A 20066-nucleotide genomic window follows, 5' to 3' on the forward strand; every position below is an offset into this window, starting at 1 on the left:
GGGATACCGATATCAATAGAAATCCATTGTGTTTTCTTACGCACACAGCTGCATAGGGGAGCAGCGACCCAGTGTTGGGGGGGGGGGGGGGTATGCAGCAAGGATTGTAGTGCCCCCCTTTAATAATAAGGTTATTTAATCCTTAATAAAATTTAGACTATCTTATATTCTCCAGTTTAAAGCTCAGCAACGTTGGCTTTGTATCTTCAAAACTAGCCTCAAACCCCCATTTGGCCACTACATTCCCAGTGTTAACATGTGCTGGCTAGCCTGTTAACATGAATAATTGCAAGCCTCCAAGTACAGACGGCACATCTGTCAATCATCCAACCAGTCGCCTTTTCCTGCCCTTTTGTTTAACTGCATCCCTTGCCAGCCTTGGCATGCCACCTCATTTTCCCTCTCTTTTTCTACATTCAGGACCAGCTTCTTTTTTTTTCTTTGTCCATCTTTTGTTATTGATCCATATCAATCAATTAACTATGAGTGCTGACACATCAAATCCCCAGCTTCCTCTTCAATGTCAAAACTATAATAACATTTTATGAGACGTGCCGCCCTTTTCTGGTCTGTTCGTCCTCTGAATTGCTATAAATGGACATGATATATGAATGGAAATGAAAGGAAATTCAGTAACAATTTAGAAACACATAGCAACAGCAGAAACATACAAATATCTGTCATTTAAATTTTTTAGACCATCCTTTTGTTGTGTTGTCTACTCTCTTCTTTGCAGCTAGCTAGCTATACGTTACCAAGGACAAGAAATTGAGTGACTTAATGGTCCAGTGTACATTGTTAGAAGCTTAATATTCTGCCCGTAAATATATAGATCAAAGTGTATACTTATACTACAATAAAAGTAATTTGTTTTTTGTTTTTTACCTATTAAACAGTTCTTATTTATGTGTAAGAATATACATATAGCAATGGCCTTGCTCACAGTTAGCTGCCAAACAAAAAACAAAACAAAAAAAACAGCTCTACCAGCTAACCTGACGGACGAATCGGGGAACTACAACAAAATCTAAATTTACCATTTACTAAATAGAAAATTATGTTTCAGTTTGATTTTTCAACACTTCTTTATTATAACAGTTTGAGATTAGACAAATTGCATTTCAGAACATTATTCATCATTAAAAATAAGAAGAATTTAATTATTATTAATAACAATAATAATAACAACAATAACAATAATAATAAATACATAAATACATAAATAAATAATAATTCACACCAGCTGATCAGAGAACACTAGGTTGTTCTCCTGAACTGAGCACAGCACACCATCAAGAGTCCAAGTCATTAAAAAAGGCTCTAGATCCTCTAATTTTCTATAATAATGAAAGTCAATAAGTATTCGGGCCTTGATCGCCCTGCAACAAAGCAGCACAATGTCAGCGTCCACACTGTCCTCCACCTTTTTCTTTCGACTGATATACACCGCCATCTTTGACTGGCCAAGAATAAAGTTCAACAAGTGACACTTTTCTTTCTGAGATTTTCTATATTTAAAACCGAAAATGAAAACCTTGAGAGAAAAACTCTCCCACTTTCCTGAACAAGGTGTCTAACAGGGTAAGAAAGAGGCAGCAGATGAGAGCACTCAGTAAAACAGTGCACAGCTTCTACTGCACCACAGAAAGGACACGTGTTTGAGACAGCAGTGTTTAAGACAGAAATAAAAGCGTTCACGGCTAAAATCCCATGCAGGAGCCTCCACTGAAGGTCGGCCACCCTCTTGGACAGTGGATGTTTGTAGAGGCTCCTCTATTCAGGCCGGACCTCCTCCCCCTCAGCCAGGTGACTCCAGGGCAGTGGACGGTGATTCTGCAGCTTTTGTCTGTTTAGCACCTCCACCATCAGAACCGAGAGATCTCTTCCCGTTGTGTCCTTCAGGCTCCGCCCACTCTGTTGTTCTGGACTGGAATAGATGACGAAGGAGGGAAAATCATCATCCGGTTTTTGGGGCGATCAGGCCCCGGCTGTAATCCCCCAACAGATGACGCTCTTCCCCCGTCAGGCAGCCTCTCCAGTGGTCCAGCAGTCGGCAGGTGAACCTTTGCGACCTCCAACCCAGAGCATCTGCCAGTCTTGCCATGTCCTGAGGGTGGGGATCTGCATACTCCAATAAGGAACCAAGAGAATTAATTCCAGCTCCCTTGAAAGGCCTCAGAAACAGTCCTCCTGCCCAGGAGGGGGCGCTGAAAAGGCCTCCATGGCCTAGAGGTTCCTGCAACATCCAGTACAGGGACTTGAGCAGAATCTTCTGTCTCCTTAGCAACTTCCACACACTTTGATGTCCATGGCAAAACAAGGGAATTGAGGAAACTGTTACAGAGTTAAAATCCAATAAAAACACTGACTCCTGTAGACCAAGACCTCCAACACTGTGCAAAACCAGCCGAGCAAAAGGCTTCCACACCAGGTCTTGTGGTCCGTACAGCAGCCTCTGAACGAATTGCAGGTGAAAAGCTGCAGCCCTACTGGCCAGGTGCACCAACCCTGCCCCCCCCCCCCTTTTTTTTTTTTTTTTTTTTTTGGGGAGCCAGTGGAGACAATCCCCCCCCAAAAAAATTGACCAGTTGAGCTTGGATCCGTGACAGCAGACCAGAGGGAGGGTCCACCACTGCCAGTCTGTGCCATAAAGAGGAGGACACCCGATTATTAATAATGAGGGTCCTTCCCCTAAAAGACATGGAGGGTAACAACCATTTCCACTTCTTCAGTCTTCCCTGAATTGATTCCAGGACACCATCCCAGTTTTTCTTTTTAACATAATCACTTAAAAACACCCCAAAATACTTCAGCCTACCTGTGATCCACATCAGCCCCCATGGTAAAACCAGCTCGGTAAGAGAGCCTCTACTGGTAGCAAAGGCTTCACTCTTGTTCCAGTTGACTTTTGATGAAGACAGTTTGTTGAAAAGGTCCATGTTATTTTCTAAAATCCTAATGTCCTCCCAAGTGTTTAAAACAATCATTAAATCATCAGCATAGGCTGACAGTTTTATGGGTGTGGGGCAATCAGGAAAACAAACACCTGACAGTTCTTTCCTTAACTTGTGCAGCAGGGGCTCAGTGGCTAAAGAGTATAACATGCCAGAAAGTGAGCAACCCTCACGCACACCCCTCTGTACAACAAAAGGCACAGCCAGACCACCGTTGATTTTCAGTATACTCACAACGTCACGGTACAAAACCTGGATCCAGGCAATAAAGCCTGGGCTGAAACCGAAAGCTGCAAGCGTCTTCCACATATATTGGTGTTCAACCCGGTCAAAAGCCTTTTCCTGAGCTATGGAAATAAGACCAGTCGCTATGTCCAAAGAGCCGGAGATGTCCAAAACATGCCGAATCAAAGTGATATTATCACTTATTAACCTGCCAGGCACACAGTAAGTCTGGTCAGGGTGAACAATCTCAGCCATGACCTCTTTGAGTCTCAGGGCAAGAGCCTTTGGAAGGACTTTATAATCCCTGCAGAGCAAAGAAACTGGCCTCCAGTTTTTCAAGTCCTGGAGGTCTCCGTTCTTTGGAAGCAAGGTGATAATTGCCCTCCTGCAGCTCTGGGGTAAAATTCCACCCCTGAAGCTCTCTTTGAAAACCTCCAACATGTCCTCACCCACCAATATCCAAAAAGTCTTATAAAAATCCCATGGGATTCCGTCAATACGAGGAGCCCTGCCATTGGCCAGGCTCATGAGGGCCACATGAAGCTCCTCCGGAGTGAGTTCTGCAGACAGTGGATCAACAGCTGATGCTCCAATCTGAGGTAAGTCAGACAAAAAGGCAGATTCCAGTCCTGAAACCTCCATCCACTCAGATTTAAAAAGGTTCATATAAAACTGTGTGGCGTACCTCCGAATCTCAGTGATCTCCATCAGCGATGACCCATCACCTGAGCGCAGACACTGGATAGTCTTCCTCTGGCCGTTCCTTCTCTCCAGGCCAAAGAAGAACTTCGATGGGGCATCCATCATGGTGGCGTCCATGAAACGGGAGCGAACCAGTGCGCCTTGTGCAGTGATGCCCAACAGGTTAGCTAAAGCAGCTTTTTTACTCTTAAGGGCTTTAACCTGCCCTTGATCTCCTGTACAGTCCAGTAGGTTCTGTACCTCAGTCTCCAGGTCCTTAAGGGATCTGGTAATGTACTTAGTGACGTTGCGATTATATTGCTGTACAACCGTTTTGCCAAAATCCCACCACCTCGACAATGATGTGAACGAGGACTTTTTTTCCCTGTGTGAGAGCCACACAAACTTAAAGGCCTCTCTAAACAACCGATTGGCTAAAAGTGCCGTATTAAAATGCCAATAGCACTGGATGTTTTTACATCCTGAATGAAAACAGTGAACCAAAGAGTGATCAGAAATACCTATTGGGACAATATGACAACTTTTAAAAGCACTAAAATGATAAGGTTCTTCCTGCCCTTCACGAGCCATCGTGAAAGGCGATGCAGGGAGCCCAGCGGCAGCTACCACGAACCCCCCAACCAGCTGTACCAGCAAAATCAGGCCCTTGACGACAGCGAGCAACTAAATAAGCTATAAGTAAAGTAAGACAGTTAAAGCTGGAGCGGTACGCCCGGTTTGGTGAAAGAATACAGTCATAGTGGAATATAATATAGCAATATCCTAATAGATTTAGTTTAATACGTCGCAGGGTTGAAGTAGCGTTTAGTGGGCGAGAATGCATTGGGCGTCGAGAATGGCTTGAGCTTCGGGACACAGATATAGTTTGTATGCAGTTGGATACCACCTTTCCATAGCTTGAGCGTTGATACGGGAACTTTAAAAGCTGCCGTTGTTGCCGCTCCAATCCGAAAGGAGTGAGCCGTGTATCGTTCAGGCGAAGGTCCGCAGAATTGGCAAGGAGGCAAAGGCGAGAAGTGAACCAAGCTCTTGTCATGGGTTCCCCACCCTCCATGGCAAAAAGTGGCTCTTTCGGATTGGCTTGTGGTCTGCTTCTTAAGTAACAGCTCATGGGTAGGAAAGGACAAAAGGCAGAATTAGTGTTTTTATTTTATTTATTTCTTATTGCGCAATCGGAATGTTTGTCCTCTCCTGGCCCTGTCAGACTTAGAATGTTTGAGAAATATACAAAAATGATGATCATAAAGAGTGAATCGGACATGGAAAGATCCCGTGCTGGGTCGAAACATCTCGTGAGAGTGGTGAATTCCCTGCCTCTTAAAAAATAAATAAATAAAATAAAAAATAAAAAAATAGAAAATAAATTAAAATTAAAATGCAGTGAGAAAGACGGTTTCCAAAGTAAGGGCCAATTCCAATTCCTCCCTTAACTCCTCAATCTCAACCCTCGCCCTTAACCCTCAATCTTTGGCCCTCAAAAATAAGTGTAAGGGCTTAGAAATGGGACACCCCTTAAGTGCAATTACGTCTTCAGACTGTGGGGGGCGGCCTTACGCCAAAGCAACGTCCAGTCTGTCAAGAAGATGACAACGACGAAGAAGGAGAAAAAGAAAAAGACGCCGAAAAAGGAAGAAGTCGTCCTTCGCTTCATAACGAGGTATACAAGTAACGTGAAGCTGGGACCGCCGGTCCGGTTGACAAACCTCGTAAAGTAAAGAAAAAAAATGTTACGCAACAACGATGTCAATAATCCATAAAAAAGTCTTAAACTAAGACAATACAATGGTTTTGTAATATTTATATCTTTATTAACTAAGAAAATACTTCCATTTGTAGCTCGCTTTTACATCGCAATCTTTTTCGAAGAGGTCTTAGCGAAAATACGCAATGCCTTCTGCCTTACTGCCAAGGGTGGTGCTGGAGAATCTCAATATTGAGGGCGATACAGCCCTTAAACTCATCCCTCAACTTCACGTTCTTAGAATCCGGACAGCACTTGCACCTCGCGGGAGCGCGCATTTTTGAGATTGAGGGTTGAGATTGAGGGTTGAGGGAGGAATTGGAATTCACCCTAAGTCTGTATAAGAAATCTAAATCCGTACAAGCACCCTTTCCTTAAATATGTGATTAACTTGTGCAGGAGAGGAATGGTGAAGGGGAGATGAACGTCTTTGCCTTGAGGTTTTCTCTCTTTTTAATCCACGTAACAGAGTTGAATCGATGGATTTCCCAGTACGCTGTTGACCAAGGTGTCTGCGCAGCGCAGGTGGAATTGAATTCCCGCGAGGAGGCCTTTGATAGAGGAGGGCTGCATCTTTCGGGACTCAAAACAGTGAACCATAAAGCACAAATGGTGGGAATATTAACTGGGAAGCTGGCTATAGAAAGGGTGGAACAAAACAAAGTAAAGTAAGACCACGCGGAGTCATGCGCTATTAATGTGAGGTCCAAGTCGCATATGGCCGATTTCATTTCATTCTAATCCAACACCATGTGGTTGAAAGGTGGGCACAGAAGGCTGAAAGGGCTGCGTCCGGACACATTTTGCAGAACTCCTGCAATTGAACCGGGACAGAGCATCTGCCATTTTATTTTCCAAGCCCGGAATATGTGCTGCTTGGACAATGAAGATACCCAGGACTGAACCCAAGTGAGACGTCGAATACCGACTGAGGGAGCTGCGTCCGCAACAACCTGATCTCCAAGGAAGATACAGGAACTCATTGTTAAAAAAGAAATACCGTTCCATTTCCCCAAGAGAAAGGACCGAAACTCAAACTCCGATCTACATCCCCTTCATCCAAGAAAACATGTCTGCGAGATTATCTATGGTTTTTGAGAGATCTTAAAGTCTTGATATGAACGAGCGGCCCTGAGGGATGACGCGCATAGCAGAGATTTAAATGACCTAGGAGGGAAAGGAAGTACTTTTTAGAAATAGCAGTACTGAGATGGGGGAAGACTTGGAGGAGGAAACTTGGGAGAGTGCTCTTCTATGAGTTAACAGCAGCAGCTCAGTGCTAAATTAAACATACGATTTAAGATTTTACATCGCGTCCACTATTCCAAAGTAAGATTGGCTAAAATATATCCCAACACAGATGCAAAATGATAGGTGTCGAAACGCTCCTGCTGATCTAACATATGTTTGGTCATGCCCAGCCCTAGCAAATTTCTGGTCTATTATCTTTGAAACGCTTTCAGAAGCTTTACACATTGATCTTCAACCCAACGCAACTATGGCCATATTTGGTATCACAGATAGACAATATTCAACAATAAGGAAAAATTACAAAAACATAATTGCTTTAACGACACTGCTTGCACATAGAATATTATTACATTGGAAATCTAGAAATCCCCTAAAGTTTCTTGTGGTTTAGTGACTTGACACGATCCATCCAATTAGAAAAAATAAAATAAAATTAATTAAATAAATAAATAAATAAATAAATAAATAAATAAATAAAATAAAATAAAAATACACTCTCAGAGGATCCAAGGAAAAATGCTTCTCTGTCTGGGATCCGGTTTTGAAACATCTTCTGAAACTCAGAAATGTACCCACTTTACACCCATTTAGCTGTCATCTTGTATCCATGTTTGTTTTCTTTTTTTTCTTTTTTTTTTTTTTACAACAGTTGAAAGATGTATTTAGGAAGCAAAGACAGACCAGCAAAAACCATGAATTAGTCCAGTTATCAAGTAATTGACAAAGCAGCGGTTGGATGATCTCTCAAAGCCTTTCCCAATCTGGCGCGTTGACAGGGGTAGAAGGCTTTATTTTATTATTTATTTATTTGTTTATTAAATTTTTTTAAATGTATTTATTTTTTGCCGTCCGAGGCGTGTTCGTCTCGGGCACACGGATTTGGGGTGTCTGTCCCCGCAAAAGCTGCAAGCATGAATATATTTACACTCCACAGATCTGCACACGTTTCGTTAAAATTGAAGCATAGTAGAAAAAGGTGTTAGCTCGTTTCCGTTTCGAGTATTTCGGAGGATGAACACAGCCACTGATTTGGGGCAAGATAGAGGAATGTGCAAAGGAAGCGCAATAGAGCAGGAAGTGCTTGACGGCCAGTGCAGTGCCGGCTACAGAGCCCAAATCGACCACGGACCAGACCAGCCTTTGGTTAAATCTCTTGGATAAACATAGCAGATTTAGCTGAGAATGACTATGGTATTCGTAGAACAAGGTTCCCGCCGTGGGTCATAGCGAGATCGGCGAAGGCCACAATGACTTCTGCCAAAGTCAGAGTCTTGGACAGCCTGGGATCGCTGCCCTTTAATAACACCGACATATCTCCACATTCAACGATGCGTTTGTCACTAAAATCCAAGCACAGCAAGGTTGACGTTGTTACCTGCGAGGATTAGGCTCGTGAGGTTGTATGAGATGCGGCAGCAGGAGGGTAGAGGGGAACGCCGGTAGAGAACGGAACTGCACTTCCCAAGGTTCTGCGCGGGATCAGGACGTCATCGGCTCGCGAATGTGGACCTGCGGTGGGTTGGAAGTTTCCTCCGCTGACCCGCGTGTAAGTCCCGCGGCTGAAGCTTCTAGAGACTGGATCCTTGAATCCATGCTCGAGAGGGAAAGTTGAAAGGACGACAGTGCGGCAATGATAAGAGTCGTTCGGGACTGCGGAGCTGGACGCCAGATCGGGGGCTCTCGTCCTCTTGGAGATCTGAGCAACGCTGGATCCCGAAACGGAGCAACAGGTGTTTTGTTTTGTTGTTGTTGTTGTTTTGTTTTGTTTTTTTGCTTCGATGATGCCTTTCGAGCGACGGAGGGAGGACGATCGCTAGGAGGATGCGGAATGCCGGAGCGGCTCAGGAAAAGAGCGACACTTTTCGCGGGAAGCGCCGACTGGAGCGGCGACGCCGTTGGCAAATCGAGACTCCAGGATCTTCGGTATTGCCATTCGCTGATGGAAGGGACCGGAGATCTTTTCCGTATGAGCCGCAAGCTTCGGCGAAGAGAAGGAGCGCCTTCATCGCAGATGATAGCCTCGAATTCGGAGCTTTGTGGCGAACTCTGGAGCGCAAACGAGCTGCTCCTGATCCTCGGCATAGTATGAAGCCATCGAGGCGAGAGGCGAGAGGCAGCTCAGGTGAGGAAAAACCGCAAAGATAATCGTCGAACTTACTAGGCAACTTGTTCGATCGTCGGTGAAGAAGCTGAGGAAGATGATCAGTTGGCGTGGCTTTTAAAAGGGCGCTTCTAAAGAGGCTGACCAATAGGAGCTGAGGGAAGTGATGTAAGCCTACAGCTAATTAGGGTCAGGCAGCTGGAATACTAATAAGGTGACGTCATACCCTGTCAGAACTAACGCTTCGCTCGATTTCTGAATTAATATGTTTTCGTATTTTATAGTAGGTGGATCTTTTTGAATTGGTCATTTTAAAAGTAGCTCGCATGTTGAAAAAGGTGTGAGCACCCCTGATCTAAAGGGATGGGAATCTCTTCATTACAGTTTGACAAACTAGAGGCCCCCAAACAACATCTTGCCTAAGGTTCCCACGAAGCTAGAAACAGCCTTGCCTCCGTGATCCTGAGCTCAGGAATAAGCGGATATTGAAAAGGGATGGATGGATGTACGTCGTACAGGCTAACATTTATTATTTGTTTATTATTAGACAAGAATATCTGCACAACTTAAGTCCATACCAAGCACAAAGCAGGAAGAGCTCTATACAACCCACGTTACCATGCTGGCAGCGTGAACATCGCTATAAGGAGTGAAACTTGCGAGTCAAAATCGCTGCCTCTTCAGTCCGAGACAATGCCTGAGCTTGGCCATGAAAGGAGATCCGGAGTGCATTCACGTCAGTGCGTTCCCAGTGTAAATTAAAAAAAAACTCCGTGAACAGAGCGTTCAGAACCATGCCCAACAACTTGCAGGCTCACATCCAAACGCACGAACCTCATTATCTGACGATTTCGCATCGTTTGATACTAGGCTTCAACATTGTAACAGTATTTAGAGCTCAGAAAAGTGGAAAAGCGTCATAGGTGCCCTTTAACAAAAAAACAAGCAAAGATTATTGTTTTTACACAAGTATCTGTACTTTTATTTCTGTATGGAATTTGAATACTTTTGCCACCTCTGAGGGTTACTGTTCCTGAAAGATGGAGTTCCTAAAAAGAACAGGGGGAAAATCCACCCTCCGCACACAAAGAACTGAGCCTTTCTTGCTTTGAGGCAGTTCATTTTATTTTGGACATCTCCTTGGGGTACACAGAACGTTGGGGGGGGGACCGGCACATCAGTGTTGAGAGCAAACAACTGTGCAGTGGAGTAGAGCGTATACACGCAAATCATGAAGAAGAATAAAATATATACAGAGGCTAATTTAAACAAACAAAGAAACATCAGGAACATCAGCTCCATGAGCGTTCAGGCAGACGGAACATGCCCTCTTGTGGTGACTTTGAGCACAAAAAGCTCCTTGCCCCGGACTGTAGGTCTGTGACTCTCCTTTTGAGATATTCCAGCCCTGTCTAGACGCTTCCTACCAACTCCTGGTGTTGTCGCCTGATGTTCTACCTCATCTCTCCGTTTCCATCCTCACCCCACTTGGGCCTGTACGTACACTGACAAAGGAATTTGTTGACTCCAACACCAGTCCAGTTGTCTGCAACCAAGGGTGATAGATTTCAGGAGTAGTTGGAGTGAGACATGCGCTGAATAAAACAATTTAAAGGACGCAACCATTCCACTAATCGGCTTTGGCTTCCATCTTGCTTGTATTCCAAAGACATCATTTCACCCCAAGGGCCGTCCACAGTGTGCAGGGTTTTCTATTTTGGGGAGTTAATTTGTGCTCTGCATAGCCAGATGTGTTCCTTTATTTTGCCGGGTGCAACTTTATCACCAGTGGAGATGGTAGGGTCTAAAGAAATTGAACTACAGTTTATGTACACACTGCATCACATTTGACCGATTGCTGTTAAACCTATAGGTATACTGCAAATGTAGCATCCACATGAGAAAAGGATAATTACTTAAAACATTAAACAGCAATATTTTTCACTTATAATTTGAATTAGCGGAGGGACGCCATAAGGAACTGTGAACTGGTCATTTGGTATTTTTTTTTATTGGATATTAATGACATTGATAAGATATTTTTGATCGAACTGTCATACAGTTTGCATGGATTTTTTTTTGTATTATACTTATTTTTGTTACTTGACGTCTGCGTCCAATTGTCCACTGTTTTTAGATGTTTGGTTTACTTTATATTGCTCTGAATGGTCGACTTGACATTTACACCACCTGATCTATTTCAAAATTTATTTCATTTTTTTTTTTGTCATTGAGTAAACAAAAATGAGTCAGTAATCGTTCTTCTTTGCTTCTTCACCTCCATCAGAAGTGGTTCTGTGTTCTTAATTTTTAAGAATTCCTAAACAATAATCACCACTTCAAATTTTTTTTGACTGCACTTAATGCTTCAATTCAAGGCAATTAAATTCTAGACTTAATCCCTCATTCTGAGAACCATTTTGTTTTAAAGAGTTGTCCGACCTTGAAGGTTTTTCGGCAGCTCCCTTGAATGCTGATGTTATGCAATCCTTCTTCAACCACAAAGCTCCTGGCTAGAATTTAAGTGGGTAACGTAGCTGTTTTCTCGGTGTAAGACCTCACACTGATACATTTTCCCACTGAAATGCGACAAAGCAAGGTGCACGTTGCAGTGGCTGCCACATCGATGTATTACAATTACCGATGTAATTACACTCCATTGCTGTGTTCCATTCATTTTTGAAGGATGATTGAGATGCATACTGTGTTGCGAAAAGTGACACTGTGCATTCATGCCTGACCTCCTTTTTTTTCGCCCTTCGAACAGAACAATTAAGTATGATTACCAGACTAGATTTGCATACGTTCCGCAGCATTCGGCACTTCATGTCCTCGCTCGGTCCTTTTCCCCTCTGTCGTCCTTTTCGGCGAATGCGGTTCACATGTTCCCCCTTTGAAAACGCTTCCACAGCATCTCAATCTGAAAAGGTCAGCAGAGACGGAAAGGTCAAAAGTGATTGACTCGCCTCTGCTGGGGTACAGCACAGCTGAAGCCTATCGCAGCTGACCGGCAAAACCGCGCCTGTGCGTATGTGTGCGTATGTGTGCGTGCATGCGTGCGCCTGTGTGTGTGTGTGTGTGTGTGTGTGTGTGTTTATTTGATGCTGGGGCGCATATGGACCTTGCAGGAGCAGGTGTTTATCTGCATCAGTGCGTGTGCAGTTGGTGCTTTTGTACACATGCATTATGTGCCCCACTGACACATGTAGGTCACCCAGTTAAAAAAAAAAAATCTTATTAAATTGAAATTAGGCTTTGTAAGTCGTATTTCCTCTTTATTTGAAAAATAAATAAATAAATCTAATTAAGATCATATAAGACGGCGTGAGTCTTGCGTCTCGTGGAGACAGAGCACTGTGTCTTTTTGTCCGCATGATGGCACTGTTGCATCAGCCTTTGCCCCCCTGGCACCGCTAAGATGGAAAAGATGGGAAATAGCCACACATGGAAAATAGGTTGGCGTTGTTTTTGTGATTCAGCTCCTTGCCACTGGAGTGAGACCTCTTAAAGGCACGCTGCAGATTTTTTTTTTTCTCCCCCGAGCTGACACAAATAAAAAGCCTTCGGGTGTTGTGAATTTAAATCAGCAACTCATTTCTCAAGTGAGCATGGGGAGCCGGAAAGCATCCTTAAAGTGAGCAGTAAAAGGCGCGTACATAGGCAAGCCGGAACACCTGTTCAATGTTTTACTGTATTTGCACACAGGCACATCCGTTGTCATCCGCTGTCTTTCCTGCAGCTCGGAGGCAGCATACAAAACTGAGGTCATTGAGTGATGACTAAATATCATCCATTATGAATGGCAGCTTCTCATGCTTTGGCAAACAAGCACTGACATGTGTGCCTCTGACGGGCATGTCTTCTAAATAAATGATAATATCTGGTGTGCAGAGCTGTATCCAAATCAGGACTGTAAATTACAAGCAAGCTTCCTTCAACAACGGGAGTGCTGAGTGAGATAATGCTCCTTTCTTGTTTACGGGGCATCTTTATAGCTTTGTAAGTCATGATCTGTCAGAGGGCTCCGTCCAATATAGGATGCTAATCATTGACATACTGGTGACCTTTGGACAATAATTGTGTGTGTGTGTGTGTGTGTGTGTGTGTGTGTGTGTGTGTTCACCTTTCATAAGGTCTCTCAGAAAGATCAGTATAACTTGAAAAGAATAATAATTAAAAAAAAGATTGCACCGCCTCTAATTACTAATTACAACACATTAAGATTGCTAAGCCTGATTTTCGAGTAATTTACAGTACAGTAGCAAACTAATTCCCAAACTTTAATATGTTTGCCCTTTAGACCGAAATTACAAGAGATCTGCCACAATGCCGACAGCTGAGTTGTAGATGCAGTTTGCATATGTTAAAGCGAAACATTGAAAATAATCTTTGTAACATCATCATAATGTAACTGATTCTGGTCTTAAACTGTTGAGAAGTTTTATTTATTTATTTATTTATTTATTTATTTATTATTATTATTATTATTATTATTATTATTATTATTATTATTATTATTATTATTATTATTACTACTATTATTATTATTATTTTAACTCTGACTGTTCCGGTAGAGGAGCAATTCAGTTTTACCACTAAAAAGCTAACCACTTTGATTTTGCTAATTAAACATTACCTTTAAATCAAAACTAGTTGTAGCCTTTCTAACACTAAATAAGTGTTACAAATGATCTGCCCTGCACCAACAATGTCGCCTCTGCTGGTAGGTTTTGCTGTCCAAACGCTCGGTGGCAAAAGGCACTGCTGGTCAACAAGCCCGACTTGCAGTACAACACCGTGACACTGGTGTGCGTACCACAGCCTCCAGTCCATCCCGGTCTCATTAGGTTTCCATCAGCCTCAGTCAAGAGAACCAAGCAAGAGCTCGACACCATTAGGAAGTCGTATCACGGTGTCTTCAAAATAATTCACGGAAATGTCATCTATTGGCGAGGTATACAAGTCATGACATTGCACCTGAGAATAACAGAGCAAAGTCGGGCTAATCTTAACATAAACATAATAACATGCACGAGCGTATTTCGTAAAAAAAAACAAAAACAAATAAAAAAAATATATATATATTTGAATAGGTATAATTATGGATTGATGGGTCGTATAGGATTGGCCTATTGATAGCCTCATACAAACGGTGAAATTGTTTTTTTATTATTGATATTATTATAATTACTTTTTAACTGAAGTGGTAATTATGTTTTGAACTCTGATACACCCCTGCTTATTTACCGACCAAATGGAATTAACAATACTAAACATGCTCTACGTCTTATTTTGAAAAAGACGCGACCGGATACTGGCTTTCCCTCCCACAGGTCTCTATTGACACCGGCCATCCAGCACAGAGCAGCCCCGACTGCCGTATTCAGACACCCCACCGCATTCAGTTCCTGTTTCCGCCGCAGGTTTTCTACACACTTTTTTGTGGAGCAACGTACCTCTCGGCTGCCCCTGCGACAGTCCCAGCCCCTGAAGCCCGGGTCGGATGCCGCTGGAAGCCGGTGTAGCATGCAAAGGTATGTGCCCGTGAGCCCGCTCGCATGGCGGAAACATAACGGCGCCGTAAGACGGTCGGTGCTCGCGTCCACAGATTCCTCCCGCTACATCCCGGCCTGTTGACTGCGACGCCGCCGAGATTACAGTGACCAAATAGCGGTCACGGCGGGTAGGAAATTGCTGGTTCTGTTGTATCAACGCCCTTTCCCGGCGACTGTTTACCCTGTGCTTCGGCGGACGTTTCGGACGGTCTTGCATCACGTTGCAGTCTCCCGAAGCGACAGACGCCTTCTTCATTGTTGCTTTTTTTTTTTTTTTTTTTTTTTTTGAAATCGCGTTTGGATAAGTGGGCATGTTTGAAACAATTAACATAGGAACAGCGTGACGACAGTGGTGGTTAGCATGACCCCGCGGTTTTTTTTTAATCAACACAACACGGGGCTGAGCCTTGTGTACGAAGCGGTTGTTATGTTTTTCTTTCTTTCTTTCTTTTTTTTGTTTTTTTTATGTGACAGCCGTGTAAAAACACCAGACATCAGCCGAGATGAGGAGCGTGTAGCCTTCAAGCTAGTTGTGTGCGTGAGTCTCTTCTCTGATTCTTGTTGTTGGCATAGCGGCGCTGCTCGTTTGTCTTGTGCAGAATGAAGACACATTGACATGGATGTGCGTGAGCCCGCGGGTGTGTGCGTGCGTGCGCGCGCGCGCTTTCAAATGACACTTGTGCGTACCCTTAAGCGTCCTCCTCCACGTCATTGTGTTTTGATGGCGAGCAGTCGGAAGCAGCTGCCCGGGTTTTGAGCCTCAGTGCACCGCTGTCGCTCCCGCCGTTTGCTTCGCTAATTGTAAATAATCGCCGCGGCCGAAACGTGCTTTTGTTTTTTGTTTTTTCTTCGGTGACGTGCACTCCAAGCCCCGTGAGGTGTGACAGGGGAATGAAACCGACTCCCCCCCACCCCCCCAGTGCATCTTCCATCACACCGGGCGCTGTTGATCACTGGTCCCCATCCCCGCCGACCACACATCACGGTTAACGCAGCTGGCCGGAGTATAGATGGCAGTAGCCGCCTACACAGACGGCTCGACTGTTTTTTTCCCCCCTTCTTCTTCTCCTCCCACCCCCCAACCCTCTCTCCGTGCTCGCTGTAGCTCGTCTGATTGGGTCTGGCGGCAGCGCTGGTAAAGACTGAAGGTTCAATTCCCAACAGGGCCACCAGGCATTAGTTGACGTATGCCCCTTATAGTGGCGTGGCCCCAAATGGCCTGAGCTCATTGGACGAATGGCTGCAATATTGTCATCCTCTCCAAGGCGAAGGGGGGCTAAGCGAGCTCGTCGAGGCAAAGTGTATTAAGGCTCTCCTTAAGAGCGAATTTAATGTGACAGTGTCGCCGAGGTGAAAATAAGTGCAACGTCTTATTGCTTCTTTTTTTTTTTCTTTTTGTGAAATTAATTCCTGATTCGGATGATGTAAGGTTTTCTCCCCCTGGCTGGAGGATTTCACATTGGTGCGTGTCTGCAAACTGGTATTACGAGACATATTTCATCTCTGCCAAGTGCGCTAGATTTTATTTTTTTCCCCCCTCTGCTCTCCTCCCACATCTCCTTGACGGCATCTGCCAATGGAACGATCCTGCTCATTGTTTTTGTGCAGTGGCGCAATTGTGGCCCCCAAGTTTTGATCCGTGTGATCTTCTGAATTGAAGCTGATGACTAAGGAGAAAGCCAACACCTATGGAAAACGGATGCATCATTAATGATGTCTAATAAAGTCAGCCTGGGGGGGAAGTGGAGGCAGATTGATTGAGTTAATAGCCTTAACCCATTCATGAATAAGTAAACAGCCATGTGTACTGCAGTGACAGCAGTCTAGCTGTGGACATGCTCTTTTTAGAGTCCCGTAATGAGAAAAGCACTTTAAGATAGATGCTTGATTAACTTCAGACTACTTTAAAGTATCGGCTTCCCAATTATTTTAAAAACAACAATGTAAGATATACACATGCTGCTAGTTATATTTATTCATTTATTTATTTTTTAAATCAGCCAAGTGCAAATAATTGCAACGGAGCCGTTTGCTCCGTGCTGTGCAATTTTTGATGAAACGCTTAAATTAAACAGCGGTGGTAGCCGACTTTGCTTGGAAGGTTTTTTTTTTTTTTTTTGGAAGTTTTTAAAGGAGAGCTCCCTCCCAGGTTGTGCTGTTCCTGCTCATTGGCTCGATCGCCTCGGACCAAAAGTGGATCGTCTGCCGCGTCGCTCGGCCAGCACATGACATGACACCACATCTATTATACATCAGGCGGTGCTCTCTGAAGAAATGCACCCACCAGCTGACTTTAGCCGTGCTATTTTCTCACTTCCCTCATCTTCCCTCATCCCCCCCCTCTCCCTCTCTTGCCCTTTGTGCCGGCGCCCTGCGCGCCTCATGCCACTGTCTGTCTTTGGTTTTGACTTATGAGTTCATTAAGCGTGTTAGCGCGGCCCGGGCCGGCGGGTCTGGCGCGGCGCTGCGAGCCAAAATGGGTGGCGACTCCTCGCTCTGCATTTCCGGCCGCGCATTTCCAGGGTGGACTTGTTTGCCGTTCCCGTTACGCTGGCAGCGCCGCTCTGCAACCTGCTCGGCAAATGCCAGCGCTTCCATGAAACGGCATCCTAAAACTCCGGCATCAAAGATCTTCGCTGCACTGTATGCTACGCGTGCCACGTTTGATACCGGCTGCACCGCGTCGTACACGCGTCCTCCTTTTGAATGCAGTCGGCCTGGATGTGTTCAATCCCCCCCCCCCAACTGAAAACCTCAGATGAATGAACTGAGAAGGCTAAATAAAGCCACGGAGGAAACAAGCAACACGTTTTAAATGCCTGTTCCCAGTTTTATTTTTATTCATTTTTTTTGGGAGGGGGGGGGGGCTTTGCGCTACAAAAGGCAGGAACATTAAAGAGAAGTCGCCATGAAAGACTCGGCGGTGCTTCTGGCGCACTGCTGTGACAATGCCACCGAAAGGAGAAGCAGTGTTTGTTTGGTTTTTATTTTTTTGTGTTACAAATCCACATGCAGGGTATTTCCCCCCCCCCCCCCCCGGTTCAGTTGTCGGCAAAGGGAAGCGTCGGCCTTTGTTGTCCCCGCTTTGATTGGCGGGGGTAGGGGACTGAAATATATACGTAAAGTATTAAGTAAAGTTGCACGCGGCGCGCACACATCGCAGTAGTGACTCATAATGTTTAAGAGTCAGTTCCTGAAACGGTGCGACTCGCTTACGAGGAGTTGTCATTCGGTGCGGGGTTTATTTTTTTGAGAGAGAGAAATGTCATCGTTACGTGTTTGTTATCCGTTTGCCGGCACCCTCCGGACCTTTCCAGACGCAGAAAAACAAATGTGAAAAAAAAACATAAATACAGTTAAAAGTCCCCTTCATTCCCCCTCCCACTCCCACCTACACGCACGTAAAATCTTATCAACCTCGGGTGCGTTTGAGCATCCGTGCGCTATGCGGGGAAAAATATCTCCGCTTGGTCTCGTGATCTGCCTGAACGCAGCGTTAGAAAGGGCAAAATCTGGGCTGGAGAGATCTCCCTGTCGCTGTCTCTCTCGCTCTCTCTCTCTCCCGCTCCTGTCGCCGTGCGGTGGGGCCCATTATTATCTGGACGTCTCGCGATGGTACGGGCCAAATCGCGGGGGCAAGTGTGGGATGGGTTTCCATGGAGAAGAGCCTGCGTGTCGGCTGGAGCTCGGCAGCTCCGAACGGCCGGCGCTGATCCGAACTGATAGCGTTCCCCTGTAGGTACACAACCTGTCCGGCCTACGGAATCTGTCCGGGGTCTTACGGCAACACTATTAGGACAAACTACATTGCGGTCGAACAGACAGATAGATAGATAGATAGATAGATAGATGGATGTAAGATGGCAAATTTTGGGAGGGCAATAAATGGCTAGGAAAAGATCTTTTGGGTCAGACAGCAATGAAAAATGAATGTGAGCTTAGATACATAGATATAACATTTTCTATCTATCGATCGATCGTTCGTTCCTTCATTCGTTTGTTTGTAGTTCGTCCTAATAGAGTTGCCGAATGCGACGCTGTCGACAATCGCGAACCCCCGAACAGCCAATGACAGTTTGCCACGTCATTGAAATCGCCAGACATGGCGGACCCCGGACAGATTCCGTAGGCCGGACAGATTTTGTACCTACACCCCAGCAGCAGCAGCAGCAGCAGCAGCAGCTGCAGCAAAAGGCCCCAGCAGGCCCGTCCTGCCGCCTGCCTGTCCCAACGTCTCACTTGCCTGTCCAGCTGTTTTAAACTGGGGCAACTTTCTGAAGAGAAGGGCGGGAAAAAAATGGGGGCTTTCTAAATAGGAACTGAGCTGTACAGGCGCAGCGAGAAGCTCTGCCCGGTGGCTCCAGTGGCATCGGATCGCACCCGTGTGCGGAGCGGGTCGACGACCAAATAACAAACCCCGGCCCAGCAGCCGCCCCGCTCGGAGTCTTTGCAAAAGCTGCGTTTGAATGCAGCACGAGTGCAAAGCACTTCAGAGATCCTGACCTGGCCTCCCCCTCCCTGCCCTCCCCCAGCCCCCGCCGCCTCGAGCTGTGTGCCGCTCCAGCTCTGTTTGGCCCTGCAGGGAGGCTGCAGCAGCCCCGCGGTGCACTCACATCAAAGAGTGTGTTTTTGCGCAGGCGTGCGTCCCGGACGCACTCGCGTACGCGCCCCCCCCCCCCCCCCCCCCCCCCACGCCCCGCTGCCGCCGCTGCTGTATCTCGGAGAGTTATTTCAGCCGCAGCCCCGAGGTGGGAAAGTGGGCCTGGCGAAGATTTCTCCTCGGCTCGTTGGAGCCGCGCAGACGCTTCGCGAGTTTAATTCCTTCCTCCCCCCCGTCTCGCCTTTTTATCCCGAGCGGTCGGACGGAAGCGTCGCAACGGCCCTTCTTGTTGCCTTTGTTTTGTGTCGACGCTCATGTAATCGTGCTGCTCTTTGGCTTATCGGATGCCTATGTTGTGTTACAGGTCTCAGTTTGAAATCCTGTGAATAGATATCAGCTATTGAAACAAGAATAACTGGTTGAGACACACAAGCGTCCCATTTTCATTCCATAAATGTTTATTTGTATATTATATTGTTTTTCTTTCTCAGTTTTCTCAATCAATATTTCATTTATTTCCCACAGAAATAAACTTCTGGTCATATATATTTATCTTCTTACCACAGTAAAACACACTTTTTTCATTATGTTTGTCCAACTCTGGACTTCTGTTTAACCTAACTTACTTAAAGGGGACCTATTATACAAATTTTCGGGCTTTTGTATTTGATATTGATCTGGCCCCTCCAGAGCAGCAACGGCCGATTTTCCGCGCTGAAAGCTTTTTAGATTTGCGTATCTCGCGGCTTGTTTCCGCGTATTTACTGCGTCCCGCGAAAAGGCTCTGTTTCACTTCACTCCACCCCAAGCCTTGCCGGTACACGCCCCCGCCCGGGGTCACACTCTTTGTCGCTGCTGAGCCTCACTTCCTCATTTTGCCGGTGCGGGAGTGAAGAGTAAACTGCAAACTTTACGAAACAGGCACAATTTAAACACT

At 45.3% G+C, this 20066-nt stretch overlaps 1 protein-coding gene across 1 annotated transcript in view; it reads left to right on the forward strand.

Annotated features, from left to right (window-relative positions):
• The first annotated feature begins 14318 nt into the window (after nt 1-14318).
• Nucleotides 14319-20066, forward strand: part of fut8b (fucosyltransferase 8b (alpha (1,6) fucosyltransferase)) — a 117925-nt gene continuing 112177 nt past the window's right edge. Inside the window, exon 1 of the mRNA XM_076037635.1 lies at nt 14319-14508. The gene's annotated coding sequence lies outside the window, so the exon portion shown is untranslated. The remainder of the gene's footprint in view (nt 14509-20066) is intronic.

This window comes from Nelusetta ayraudi, unplaced genomic scaffold (genome assembly GCF_046127955.1).
Source record: "Nelusetta ayraudi isolate G7.1 ecotype Tasmania unplaced genomic scaffold, CSIRO-AGI_Nayr_v1 ptg000052l, whole genome shotgun sequence".
Classification (NCBI taxonomy): domain Eukaryota; kingdom Metazoa; phylum Chordata; class Actinopteri; order Tetraodontiformes; family Monacanthidae; genus Nelusetta; species Nelusetta ayraudi.